Source organism: Quercus suber, unplaced genomic scaffold (genome assembly GCF_002906115.3).
Source record: "Quercus suber isolate HL8 unplaced genomic scaffold, Cork oak 2.0 scaffold_104, whole genome shotgun sequence".
Lineage (NCBI taxonomy): Eukaryota > Viridiplantae > Streptophyta > Magnoliopsida > Fagales > Fagaceae > Quercus > Quercus suber.
This window is the reverse complement of record NW_027069569.1, coordinates 988690-1003377: the sequence shown is the minus strand read 5'-3', so window position 1 is coordinate 1003377 and position 14688 is coordinate 988690. Positions and strand designations below refer to the sequence as shown.

The window sequence follows — 14688 nt, the reverse complement described above, 5'->3', positions numbered from 1 at the left end:
TAATTTGTTTTTTTTTTTTTTACACTATTCAACATTGTTTCCTTCAATTAATGTCATAATGGATGTACAAACACAAACATAATAAAATAGAGTGGAAATATAATATCTTGTTTCTTATTCTTTAGAAAATGAGTTTTTAATCACTAAATAGTAAATAGAACCTCAAATAAGCCATAAGGCACAATCATGATAAATCTTGTTCAACTGGAACAACTTTTTCGTACCATATCTTATGTAATATATTGTGAGCGCCAAATTGAGGTTGAACCATTTTGATTGAGTAAGGAGCATGAGCAAAGGACGAGGTCTCAAATGAGAAGTTCTGCAAAATGAGTGACAAAGCCATCTTGGTCTTTATTAGAGCAAAGTTTTGACCAATGCATATCCTAGGACCCCAACCAAATGGGAAGAATGATGCTTGGCCCTTTGTTGCCTTTGAAATGCCTTCTGAAAATCTCTTGGGGTTAAACTGTTTTGCATCTCACCCCACAATTCATAATCATGGTGGACTAGGATTGTTGGTATAGCAATCTCCACTCCAACTAGTATTATCAAATTTCCCAGCTTGGTTTCCTTGTGAACTATTCGAAGTAGCAAAGCTCCTGTTGGGTACAACCTCAGAGCCTCATTCAATATCATGGTTACCTATGCCATGGATAACCAACTATTACCAAAGTGCATTTCTTAAAGAATTTAGTAAAATAAAATAAAATAAGTTCATTAAATTTTCCTCTTGAAGAGTATATGAGGGATTTTGAAGCTCATTTATGATAAATAAAATTTGAAAAAAGATTTATTACTTGATCTACAAACCTAATCAAATTTGAGGTTTGCAGTCAAATTAGTGGCCTATAGTCTATACTACCAAGTAGACAAAAACTGAGTATGCTAACTATTACGAGCTCGATAGAAAATGGCTTTTACTCGATCAATTAACTAATATTGACATGAATTTTCATGGATGTGAATATTTCAACTTCAAAAGACATTACATATAAAATTTATAGGAAAATAAAGAAAAATAGAATCTTTAGGGAATACTTACAATTTTAAGATGATTTAACCCATCAAAGTCAGGTTTGTTCTTACCAAAGACTTGCAAAACCTCTTCTCTTGCACAAGCTTGCCAATTTGGATACTTACCCAACAAAACCATTGTCCAAAGACTCCAAACAAGTAAAATCGAGGTTGTCTCTTCCCCAGCAAAGTAGAAAACCTTACATTCCTAAATTACATCCTTAATACTCATTTCAGCACTCTTCTTGTTACCAAATTCCTTAATCTCTCTAGAATTCAATTCCATAAGTATGCCTAATAAGTCATCATTTCTACCTTTGCCCGCCTTCTCCCTTTTGTTAATGATTCCCATTAGTAAGTCTCATACTTCTTTTTCAATTTCCTTCATCCTCCTGTGTGTCTTAGTTGGTAAAAACCTGCATGCATAAATATTAGCTATTAGTAAATTGTGAAGATTGAAAACACAGAAACGAAAATTGTATTAATTACAATGTGATGATCTTTGTTAATTTTTGTGTTTGATGAGATGTTCAATTAGTAGGTTATAACCAATTTCCTTTCTGAATAAACAATAAAATTTGGAATTTTATTTTTCATTGGAGACATGGTTTTAAAATCTGAACAGGACTGACTAGTTCAACTAGGAACCAAAACCAATCCTATCCGGTAAAATCACCTAAAATTGGTCAAAACCGAGTTAAACTAGTTGCTAGGACCAAAATCAATTTTTTGACCACACTGATTTTTTAAACCATCTTTAGATGCATGAGAATTTTTATTTAGAAGGTGGGTGAAGCAAAAGTTGAAATTTGTTGAAAGCTTGTTATATTAAAAAATAACACATTCCTATAAATAAAAAAAATAGCATATATATTTTTAATAGATACAATAGAATTTCAACCTATATACCATATAAACTAAATTGTAATTGGTTAATCCTATCTCAATAAAAATCAAATTTGACTTCTTCTTTTTTTGGTTGGGTAAGAAATTAAACTTGACTAAATTTCAAATTTGAATGTTTAATTGCTATCTTAGTCTTGGAAAGTATACAGATTGTCCTACTTTTACAACGAGTTATGCTTGCCCTTTTTGGAGTTGAAATATTCTTCTTCCTTCTTTATAGCTACGTCCAAATGCTGTTCTTGAAATCACATCGCTTGACAACTTTTCAAGAGAATGTCATATGTCTAACTCACAGAATCCATCTTCAGAGGTCAGCCTCTCCCATTGGCTAATCATATTGTTGGGTTAAAATGAATTGACCCCTTGCAAATTAATTAATTACCCAAGTTAATTAATTATGTTCAATTATATGCAATAGTGTGGAAGTATAAACAAATCACCGATTATACTAAATGCAGTGGAAAATAAATTTGATACGGGTGATTTGTTTACGAATAAGGAAACCACTAAGGCAAAATCCCACCGGGTGATTTTAAGGTCACCACTCCTAAGAATCCACTATTATCAATTACAAGCGGTTACAAGTATAAGGAATCTTAGCAAACCCTTTGGTTTATCCCGAAATATCAACTTACAGTTGAACCCTTACCCCAATATCCAATTAGACTTATATTGCAGCAGCAATCTTTCTATTCAATGCACGAATCCTACTACATGACTAACCAATAATGCACGGATCCTAGTATATGACTAACTCCAGCAACTTGAAGAGGTTTTTGGCTGCAAAATTCTTTAGTTCATCAGCAATGAAGATTAGAAAGTTCTTTGGTCACAAAACCCTTAGCATAAAGACGCAGTAGCTTCTTCAGAGAGAATAATGAACTAGGTCACTATCTGTATGGATTCTCCATGTATGACAGCCTTTAAAATAAGCCTTATATATGTCTAGGGTTATGAGAAAAGAAACTCAACATGTACACATTAGCTTGGGCTGAAAATCAGATTTGAAAATTCTAATTTCATAAGTCTCGATAGAAACAGCCTGTGTCGAGCTTTGACTTTAAATCTCGATAGAAGTCTTTCTGTCAAGATTGTTGTCGAGCTTTAATGAATAGCTCTTCTTCACTTGTTTTTTAGTCAAATCTTCATGGCTTTAACACTTGACTTGAACAACATGTTTCTTGAAGTCTTAAACCCATCCTCGATCTATCCAATTACAAGTAAAGTGCATTTTATCAAAAGGTTAGCCAATTACATAAAATATGTCCCTAATAATCTCCCCCTTTAGCAATCTGTGACAAAACCACAACAAAACAAATAATCATGAGAGAAGTATTAAATTACTAAACTCATAACCACTTGTTGGATTATAAAACAAATGTAACCCTAACAAAAACTCTTGAAAAACTTTGCAAGAAGAGAGTTCATTGTTACGGTAGAATTTCACAACTTGTCTTTCTGAAATACTTAAACAAAACTCATCAAGGCATCATGTGTGAAATAGAAATGAAGATTGCATACATAAAAAAACATGTGTATAAAGAGAGAAAAGAAACAACACATGTAGAGGTAGGTGAAGAAAACATACATTATCATCATATATATGAAAATAAAGTACAGTGTATTTAAATGAATGCTTACAAGACCGGTATACAAGAGGCTCATGTAAATTAATTAATTACCCATTACATCCCTCAAAACTATATACACTGCCCCTATCAAAAAAAATATCCTATACTAACTCTCCTTCTAAGAACAAGACTACTCTCAAAACCAAAACTACTTCTTCTTTTTGTCACAAATGACAAAGGGCAAGTCATTGAGAGGTCATCATCTCGTCATCATCGGAAGAGTTAGCATCATCCTCATCATCCTCATCATCAGGAGAGGCCTTCAGAGAAGGAGAAGGAGTAAGACTAGCCATGCAAGCCTGCCGGTGAGCAATGTGGCCTACTCGGGTGTTCATTTAACACGTCTCATCAGTGAGATAGTCAAGACGACCACCAAAGTTAGCCTGCATCTGCTAAAGCTACTCTATGATGGTCTCGAGGGTCACACCAGCTGTGGAGGAGGAAGGAGCTGAGGTAGAAGGAGCTGAGGAAGAGGGTGGAACAGCAAAAGCTACAGGATCGGTCGTCTCCACTCGTGGCTGCTTCAGTCGAAGCTGGGCCTCACTCCGCCGGACAGAACTAGTGCTGATGGCACCCACGATGGTGAAAAGAGGAGAAAGAGGAATAGGAATGAAGAAGTGCTGAAGGATCCGCGTGATAGTCGAAGAAAAAAATGAGCTTATCACGAGTAACGGTATCCTGATAGACATTTTATGATAGATGTGATGAAGTGAGAGGGAATGTTAATGGAAAGATCCTCCATCAAAGAAAGAAGAAAATGAACACGCGGCTTAGTGATGGAGTTATAATGAGACCGTGGAGTGAGAGTGAAGGTCATCACCATGTTCAAAAATCTTGAACCTTTTGCAAAGCTCGAGCAAAGGGTGTGTAAAAGACCACCCCAAAGTGAAGGTTTCTCACAAAAGTGAGAGATAAGCTCGTCTCTAGACACTGTCCTGAGACGCTTATAACTAAGGTAGTTAGGATGCGCTACCCGAGGTACATGTAGCACCTTGGCAATAAGGTTCAGGGTAACTACGATACGTGTGCCTCCGAATGTCGTAGCAAACTGAGGCACAGAGGTATTGATGGCGTGCATGTAGGAGTAAAACTCTTAAATGAACACGACTGAACACCTCTCGAGTTTCCCATAGAGGGGCTCCCATCCCCGAGTCCGAATGACTTCGGGTAGAGCAGTATCGGAGAAATTCAACAAGATGACCTAGCATTTTGAATGAACACCACGGTCTTGAAAGTTCTCAAAGAAATCCGATTTGGATTTCTCATCATGGAACTGAATGTGAGAAGGAACGGAAGATGATGACCTGGAACCTTTAAGAGGGTTCCGAGCCGGAGTAGATTTGTGTTGTTTGGGTGCCATAATGCAGTCTATCTGAGAGAGAGAGAGAGAGAGAGAGAGAGAGAGAGAATAAAAGGAAACACAACACATGCTTAGATTAGGAAAGAAAAGAAAGGACATATGCATGTAAAATGCATGAACATGTGACATGCATAAATTAAAAGCATCATGGGAAAAACCCAATCCAAACCTAATAGTACTTAACAACAATAATCAATCACACACATCTAAATATGCATGAAACATTGTTATAATCCAATGAGGATGCAATGCATGGTCTTATAATATCAGATTCACAAAACCTAATCCATATATTTCACAAAAAATCTCAAAAACCCAAAAGTTTTTGAAAATCCCAAAACCTAGGTCTAAAAGCATGAAATGCATGAGAAAGAGAGGATTTAGAGGTCATACCGCAAGAATGAGGCTTGAACTAGGTTGAAATCTTGATTTGAGTGAAGATTTGAGTGAGGGAAAGGGGTTTAGGTCGCGAGAGAGAGAGAGAGAGAGAGAGAGAGAGAAGAGAAAATGAAATTTGAAATCATGCCCCAACCTTAAATAGAAAACGCAGCTTGATGGATTGAGATTTCTATCGAGAATTTGTCGAGCTTTAAAATTTGACAGAAGTGAATCTATCGAGGATCTGTCGACGACTAAGGGATGGTCTCGATGGATCGAGGATCTATCGAGAATCTATCGAGCAAACAGAGATCAAGGAAATTTGGCTCGATAGATCAAAGAAGCTGTCGAGCAAGTGTTGAGCCTAGAAATCTTGATGGATCGAGGATCTGTCGAGATTCTATTAAGAAGGCAGAGAGCACAGGAAAATTCCTTGATGGATCGAAGAGCTATTGAGGTTTCTATCGAGGCTGAAGAAAGAAAGTTCGATAGAAATGGAATTTGTCGAGAATCTGTTAAGAAGCTGTCGAGCTTGAAGAAAATGAGTTTTTCAAGGAGGAAAAAAAAAACACAAGGAGATAAAATGCAACAAGCAAGCAACTCAACCAAAGATCCAATCAACATGTTAAGACAGTTTAGCGAGCATATATTAACACATGTATCTCCTATGATGGCCAAATCACATTGTACCTGTACATGTATTAAAAGTAGCAAAGAATTTACGTGTTGTGTGTGAAACATAGCAAAAGTACATAATTGTCTCATATTATGAAAATTTGAGATATGAGAAAATCAAATACACTCACACACAATCATAACTATTTGATGGGGACTATCACCTTCGATGTACATCTTATAACTCTCACATCTCTTAGAAACATGCTTACAAACATATTAAAAGTATTTTGATTCTTTTTGCTTTTATATTCTTTGCATATTTTTCTTTTAAGCATAGTATCCATGGGCATATAAGGGAGAGAATAAATACCCATTTATGTAAGCTAAAACATCCCAATTTTGCTATGCCTAAGCACACAGATGTTATTTATGATTGGCAAGTTTTAGTGGTGAGATGGTTATTTATGCTTTTCTCTTAGGATTTTCTAGTCCTTCCTGTAAAAAAAAGGTGATATGAGAATGAGATATAAGAGATAATCTTAATTGTACTCATCACAAACACGAGCCACAAAACTCACTTGCTTAGTTATACATTGAGATGCACATCTAAGCTACAAGAGATACAAAGTTTAGAAAACTTTGTTTCAATGTCCATCCAGGGTACACAAGTACCAATATACATAAACACACACTGAAAACAAACAAACAAAAACATGTAAACATACAAAGCATAAAACTAGACTGACTCAAAAACAAGAAAGCAAAACAAAAAAGTAATGCAAAAACATAAAGGGAGAGAGAGAGAAAAAAAAAAAAAAGTGACTGAATCACTTTGAGCCTTTTTCTTTCCAAACTTTGGTTTTGGAGAAAGATCATTTCCTAGAGTTGAACCTTTGTTCCAGAGGTGAGGGGGAAAGAATTGAAGTCGTTCAAGTTAAAAGGAATATGAGGGCCTTAAGAAGATCTCCAAGAGGACCCAAAGATGGTGGAATCTGACCTTGACCACCAGATGATAACACACTATTGCTCTGTTGAGTGGCTAACCACTTATAGTAATTTGGACAAGTGTGTCTCGAAGCTTTGCAGTGATGATAGAAATGTGGCTTCTTTGGTTGAGACTTCTTATTTTTAGCCTTATTGCTCTTAGGGTTTCTGAAAGCTTGAAAATGTGTTAAAACACAAGAGCTGTTTAGACCCTCAAATTAAAATATTATGGCTCGGTTGATTTTACTCTAACTTAAACTAAGTGCGAAATAGAGTAAATGCGACGGATAAACAATAAAACTACTTTAATCCATATTCATTAACACACAACATTAAAATGAAAGCTAAAATAGTATGGAAGAAGAATGCAAACATAAGATAACACGTCGATGTGTTATCGAAGAAGAAACCGAAGTACTCGGCGTAAAACCTCCCCCGCCTTCCAAGTGGTAAATCGATCCATTAGACAATAAGTTGGGATACACGAATAGCAAGAGACCCTCCAAGCCTAATCTACCCAATGCACCTAAGCCCTCCAAGTTCCCACTCCAATAAGGCTTCTCGAAACCATGTCTCGTCTAGCTTTCTAAATCTTGCAATACGCCTGATTGTATCTACCAAGCCTCACCTACTTCTTTTGGTAAATCCCCAAAGCTTTCCAAGGTCCAAAACACTCTCTACACTCTGAATAGGTGTGGTTTGTGTTTAGTTACAAATCTCCTCTCAAGGTATGACAATGGGAGAGGAAAGGAGAAAAGGTTAGAATGATTTCTAAAAGATGAGTGTGTGTGTTGTAGAAAACCTATCTAAGGTTTTTCTCTCTGAATGGTCCTCTTACAATTTTTATGGGTAATGAGGGTATATATAGTATAAGTGAAGGGTAAGAAAGTCACACTTAAAAATCCTCTAAGCAGAATGTTTCACGGGTATTTCGCGAGAAGGCCTTACTCGCAAGACACTCGCGAAAACGATAGCCCGACATGATTCTTCAGCTTCTAGTTATGTGCTTCTCACGTGGCTACTTCGCGGGTTAGCTTCTCGTGAAATCCACTTAATCTTCAATTAAGCTTGAGTCTTCACCAACTTAATACTAAACCTAATACAATAAATTCTCACAAAATACAAGGAACAAAATTAAAGCAATTACAACACTTTTTGTCATGGAATAAAGCCAATATAAAACATAGTTGTAAATCACAACTTTACAGTTTCTAGTCTCTTTATTCTCTAGCTTAGGGGGTGCTCCTAGAATAAATTTGCCTTTGTCTAGATTGTTCTCACTAGCTATCTCAGTTTTAGTTTCATTATTTTCAATATCATTATCATTAGCAGGTGAGACAAAAAACTATTTTACTAGAAGAGGCAATAGGAGAAGAGTTAGAGAGTTCATACCCCAAGCTGGTTCTGTTAGAAGCTGATTTCTAGAGGTTCAGCATTTCATCTAGCTTTGCACTAGAAGTCCTCTCTAACTGAGCTCAAACATGGAACAAATTTGCTTCAAACTTCTTAGTTCTTTCAGCCAAGAAGTTGTTCTTGAACCTCAGTGCTCCAATGGTTTGATTGGCTTCATCAACCTTTGTAGCTCCTCTCGATTTAACTCCACATTGCTTAGCTTCTTGATGGCCAGCCTATACAGTTTCTCATGCTTTTCAGAAACCTTGTACAATTTTGCATAGGCTGTATGGATGTCATCCTGTTCATCCATCTTCTCAAACTTGGATTCCACCAAGTTCTCTTCTTTATCCACTACTTCTACAGTCCCTTCAGTAGGATCCATTGTGGCAATGAAAGCACTCAAGATTTTCTCATCATCACTGTCATCTGATTCAGTCTCAGGCTTGGTATCACTCAAGGTAGCAGCAAGAGCCTTACTTTTCCCAATCAACTTGAGATACGTTGGACATTCTTGTTGCATGTGTCCAAAACCTTGACATCTGAAGCACTTTGGTCCGAAGGGAATAGTGTACTAACCACCATTCTTAGTATCCTTTTTCCTTATGTCTTAACTTTTGAATTGAGAATAACTAGATTACTTACGGTCCTTGTCAAAACCTTTCACATTAGCATTCTTCATGAACTTCTTGAACTACCTAGTAATGTAGGACTTCATCTTGGAATCTTCATCATCTGAAGACTCATTAGTCTCATTACTTTTGGCCTTCAATGTCATATTCTTACTTTTGGTTCCTTTCCCAAGTCTAGTCAAACCTAATTCATAGGTTTGCAAGTTGCCAATCAGTCTCATCAAAGGAATGGTGTTAATGTCCTTTGATTCTTCAATCGCTGTTATCTTGGCATAAAATCTCTTAGGGAGAAATCTGATGTGATGTCGTAATTTGATTGATAGTGTGATATGTGTGGGTGTGTGATGAGTCCCATATCGGGTATTTACTGGGTAGATCTGAACTTTATTAACAACTACAATAAGCCTCAATTGTAACTAGTCTTTTTGAAGTATAGCGCAGATGTGGCTAGCATTTTTCCTTGGGTTTTTACATCTGAGCACCTTTCTCATAATCTTGGGCTCGGGAATATGATCACCAAGATTGAATGTTGAGTTCACTATGTCCTTCAGCTTGGCATAGAACTCATCGAACGTCTCATCCTCCTCCATCTTTATCTCTTCAAAGCTAGTCGTGAGTCTTTGGAGCTGTGAATCCCTGACAGCCTTAGTCCCTTCTTAGGTTGTCTAGAGGATGGTCCATACTTCCTTTACAATTTCAGTTGAGGATATTTTTTGAACTCCTTATTGGTCACCACACTAAATAGGGCATTCAATGCTCTGCTATTGAAGTTTGATCTTGGCCTCATCCCAATCAGCTGGTGCTTTCTTTAGCATCACCTAGCTAATTTCCACAGCTTGCCAGTCCTTATCATCTAAAGACTACAAGAAAGTTTTTATGCGCACTTTCCAATATGCATAATTAGTGTCATCAAATAAAGGAGGTATAATAAGAGACTGTCCTCTATCCATGACAAACAGGAGTTAATGGATCACACAGTAAAGATTAAACCTAATCAGAGTGTGTCTGCTCTGATACCACTTGTTGGGTTAAAATGAATTAACCCCTTGCAAATTAATTAGTTACCCAAGTTAATTAATTAGGTTCACTTACATACAATAGCGTAGTAGTACAAACAAATCACCGATTATACTAAATGCAACAGAAAATAAATTTGATAAGGGAGATTTGTTTACAAATGGGAAAAACCACTGAAGCAAAACCCCATTGGGTGATTTTAAGGTCACCACTCCTAAGAATTTACTATTATCAATCACAAGCAATTAATAGTATAATGAATCTTACCAAACCCTTTGGCCTATTCCGAAATACCAACTTATAGTTGAACCCTTACTACCCAATTGGACTTGTATTGTAGCTGCAATATTTTCGTTCAATGCACGAATCCAGTACGTGACTAACCAATGATGCACGGATTCCAGTACGTGACTAACTCCAGCAACTTAAAAAGGTTGTTAGCTGCAAAGTTCTTCAGTTCATTAACAGTGAAGATCAAGAAGCTCCTTGGTCACAAAACCCTTGGCGTAAAGACGCAGTAACTTTTTCAGAGAGAATAATGAACTAGGTCACTATCTGCATGCATTCTCCATGTATGATAGCCTTTAAACTAAGCCTTATATATGTCTTGGGTTGTGAGAAAAGAAACCCAACACATACACATCAGCTTGGGCCAAAAATCAGATCTGGAAATTCAAATTCCGTAAGTCTTGACAGAAATAGCTTATGTCGAGCTTCAACTTTAAATCTTGATAGAAGTCTTTCTGTCGAGATTGATGTCGAGCTTTAATGAACAGCTCTTCTTCACTTGTTTCTTGGTTAGATCTTCATGGTTTTAACATTTGACTTGAACAACGTGTTTCTTGAAGTCTTAAACCCATCCTAGATCTACCCAATTACAAGTAAAGTGCATTTTGTCAAAGGATTAGCCAATTACATAAAATATGTACCTAACACATATCAATGCAACTTTGATAAAATATAGGTAACATAAGTTGCAGTAACCACAACACAAATAGTTTAAAGTATCATAAATAGAAACAAGATTATTGGCATTATATTGTTCAATAAATCTCCATACGTAACTTTCTTCACAAATTTTTTCACAACTATTGCAAATGACAAGTTATTAATGATATATAGCCCATATGAAAATCAATAACCATTTTTTTAAGAGAAAAATCACTAACAACTTACCACTTCAATAATAGTAAAAAAATGTTATGTCAATATTATTACTCTATATTGTTTTTGATAGAATCCCAGCGACCCTTTTAATACACATGCTGTTTGTTATATATGCCAAATTGCGAACAAACAATTACCCTTTCATTTATATAAAGAATTCAAAGTAGTTAAATTCCTTATAACTATTTCTTTTTTCTTTTTGTATTTGATTGCAATAGATGTTTTTAAGTTTTTTTTTTTTTTTTTTTTTTTTTTTAGAGATAGAATTTAAAATTTGTAACATCCACCCTATGATAATTATTCTTTACTATTAAACCAAGACTATTTAAAAAAAAAAAAAAAATTGGGTGCAGGTAGGAGTCGAACTTTTCCCATTTGAGCAAACAAGAATGTAAGTTTAAATTTAATTGATATTATTCATATTTGAAAGTTTGAATGGATTTATAATCTTTTTTTTGTTTTGATATTTTTTTTAAGAAGAAAATGGACATATAATATTATTTGCTATACTAGCATTATTGATGTTTGAATGTACTTAGAATCTTATTTGAACACAATATTTTCGGTCAACCATATTTTAATTAATAGATCAAAGATAGTCTTTTCTATAATGACTTTGAAGTAATTAATCAATGGTAGTATCTATCAATAATTATATTCTTTGTGGTGCCTAGTGTATGTAGTTTGAACCCTATTTCTCCTATTAACTACCCATCTAAAAAAAATATTGTCACTTTTAAGTTATAAGTACTGTTACAACACAAACTATTTTACAACATTTTTACAAATTATTGATGTGACAAATTCTTACTGTTTCTCATTAGGTCCATTACTAATATCATCTTTTCACTTACTAATAATCACTCACCACATAATTAGTTTGTAAAAAAGTTTGTAAAATAATTTGTGTCTATAGCATTACTCATAACCAAAACACAAACAATTCCATTCATGATTATTATACTGTACTTAGGGCCGGCTGAACAATCGATGCAATTGATGCCATGCAATAATTACAAAAAAATAAATAAATACTTTTATTGGTCAATAAAAAGCACCAAAAAGGCACCATTGTATCCTAAAATGCAAAAGATTAAAAAGGGAGATAACAACAATAGTCAAACTTCAGCTAACAAAATTAAATTTTAGGAGACAAATTCATTAACTCATTCTTGAAATATGCTAAAATCAAATTAATACTAGACAAATTCATTAATAATACAACATAATTGTCTTGAAATATGCTAAAATAGAGATTATAAATTTCTAAAACAAAAGAAAAAATCTCTCATCTCTCTATCTTTCTGCCTATCCATCTATATTCTTACCTTTCTTTTCTTCATTTTGATTCTTGATCTTTTTATATACGCTTAGTCATTCTTTACAATAGCTTTAAATCATCCTTTCTTCACTGCCATTAGAGTAGATTCAAGATTGAAGAGGGGCGGTGTGGGCATAGCAAAGGTAATCCTTCTGGCCCTCTCCCTCTCTTTTTTCTGATATTTAAGATTGAAGATTTTGTTTTTATTCAATTAAATATTTTAAATTATGTTTTTTAATTTGCTTGATTGATAGGACAACACGCTGGTTTTGCATAGCCCACAGCACTGCACAGTCTACCCACAAGCCACATCATTGCACATCCTGATTCTATCACACACTCACACCTGCCTCATTCACACCTACTACTACTCCTTTACTTTTTTTATACAAATTTTTACTTTATCAATTATTATAAGTTATCACACCAATTAATAAATTGATGTATATCATATCAATTCATTTGTATTATAGAGATTCATATTATTTTAAATAGATTTTAAATAAAAAAATTCAGTTAATATTTAAATATAAAAAATGCCCGACTTAAAATTTTCGCTTAAGCCCCCAAAGTTGTTGAGTCACCCTGACTGTACCTATAAGTTTTTTTTTTTTTTTTTTTTTTTAATAATATCACTAACATGTACTAGAGACTTTTGAAACCTTGCTATGGAGTTCAGTACATAAGTGTATTTGTGTTAAACTTGGTGATTTGTACAATATCACTTTAAAGATAAATCATACTGTTCTAGACTAAGCTACAACATTTTTCACTAAAGTGATATCAATAATCTAATTTGGACACAGCTATTGATTCCACATGGATTTAAAAAGATAAGAAATGTAATACATAACCTTCAACTTCTCTATATGGGAAGCAGGGTTGATAATCTTTTTGTGTTTAGCCCATTTCTCACCTGAGTAGTTTACTACTCTCTTTGCAAGCAATCTAGCAAGTGGATTTGGTTTGGGCATTTGAAAGTCACCTATCTTGGTGAAAACATCTTTGATTTGTTCAGAGCTCATAATATTTGCACGGGATCTTGGGCCAAGCCATGTAAAAGAATTCTTGCTTGCATATGTTTATGAAGGTTGGAAGGAAATCCGATATTTTTTAAAAAAATATTAAGTCTTCAACATTTTCAAAATAAATTTTAAGTGAGAGTTTGTTATTGACTATTACTAATGGACAAAAATAATTTCAACGGTTTATTTAAATTAGAACTAGTAACACTAGCTTTACCTCAAAAAAAATTTGGCTCCACCGCTACCAATTTAGATTCTAGTTTATAATTTAATCAATTGGTTTAGTTTGTCAGGTTCAGATTTAAGATTTTGGGCATAGGCAAATTCATAGTTGGAAGCTTTTAAATAGAAGTTACAGGACTTAAACAACCATACATACTTTATTGCTATGAAATGAGTGAGATATAATTTGTGTTTGCTACAACAAAATCTTAAGGTAATTAAGTTTATTGTAGACATACATACCATGATGCTTCACTATGTGATGTTCAAAGGGGAGAACATGTGGCACAATATCATCTAAGGGTGAAAATGGGCTTTTGCCCTTTTTTTTTTAAATATCTAGCAAAATGTCCCATATTTGAAACTATTTAGAGAAATTCTCTTGTTTTGAAACTCGATTTTCTAAAAATTGAGTTTCAATTTAAAACTCGATTTTTAGACAATCAAGTTATAGCGAACTGAAAAATAAAAATTTCTTGGAACTTGAGTTCACAGAACTCCATGTGAAGTACTCGAGTCCATGGAACTTGATGTCCTTGAAAAAATTCAAGTGGAACTAGAGTTCCATGAACTTGAGTACTTTACAAACTCAAGTTCAAGGAACTCAAGTTCTAGAAAAATAAATTTTTTTCTGAGTCCACGTTCACTATAACTCAATGTTCCAAAAATTGAATTATGCATTTGAAACTCGATATCGAGTTTCAAAACATGGGCATTTCCCTAATTAGTTTCAAATATGGGACATTTTGCTAAATATTTTAAAAAGAAAGGGCAAAAGCCCATTTTCTCCTCATCTAAGAGTTCTATGGGTTTAGAACAAGCTTGCTTTTTCATCATAGAGCTATACTTTGTGTCCGCGAAGAAAAGTCTATCGGAATTGCCTACAAGACCTTGCTTTCTCAAGCACCTCTCTATATTATTTTGGTCTTAACCACACCTAATTTAGAATCATGCATGAAAACGTTGTCATTATAACAAAAAGAACGGAGGTGGCAACTTTATCTAGAGAAATTTCCAT

The 14688-nt window shown here is 34.5% G+C and overlaps 1 pseudogene; it reads right to left on the bottom strand.

The window, feature by feature from the left end:
* Window positions 1-184: 184 nt before the first annotated feature.
* Window positions 185-14688, bottom strand: LOC112008167 (cytochrome P450 CYP72A219-like; annotated as a pseudogene).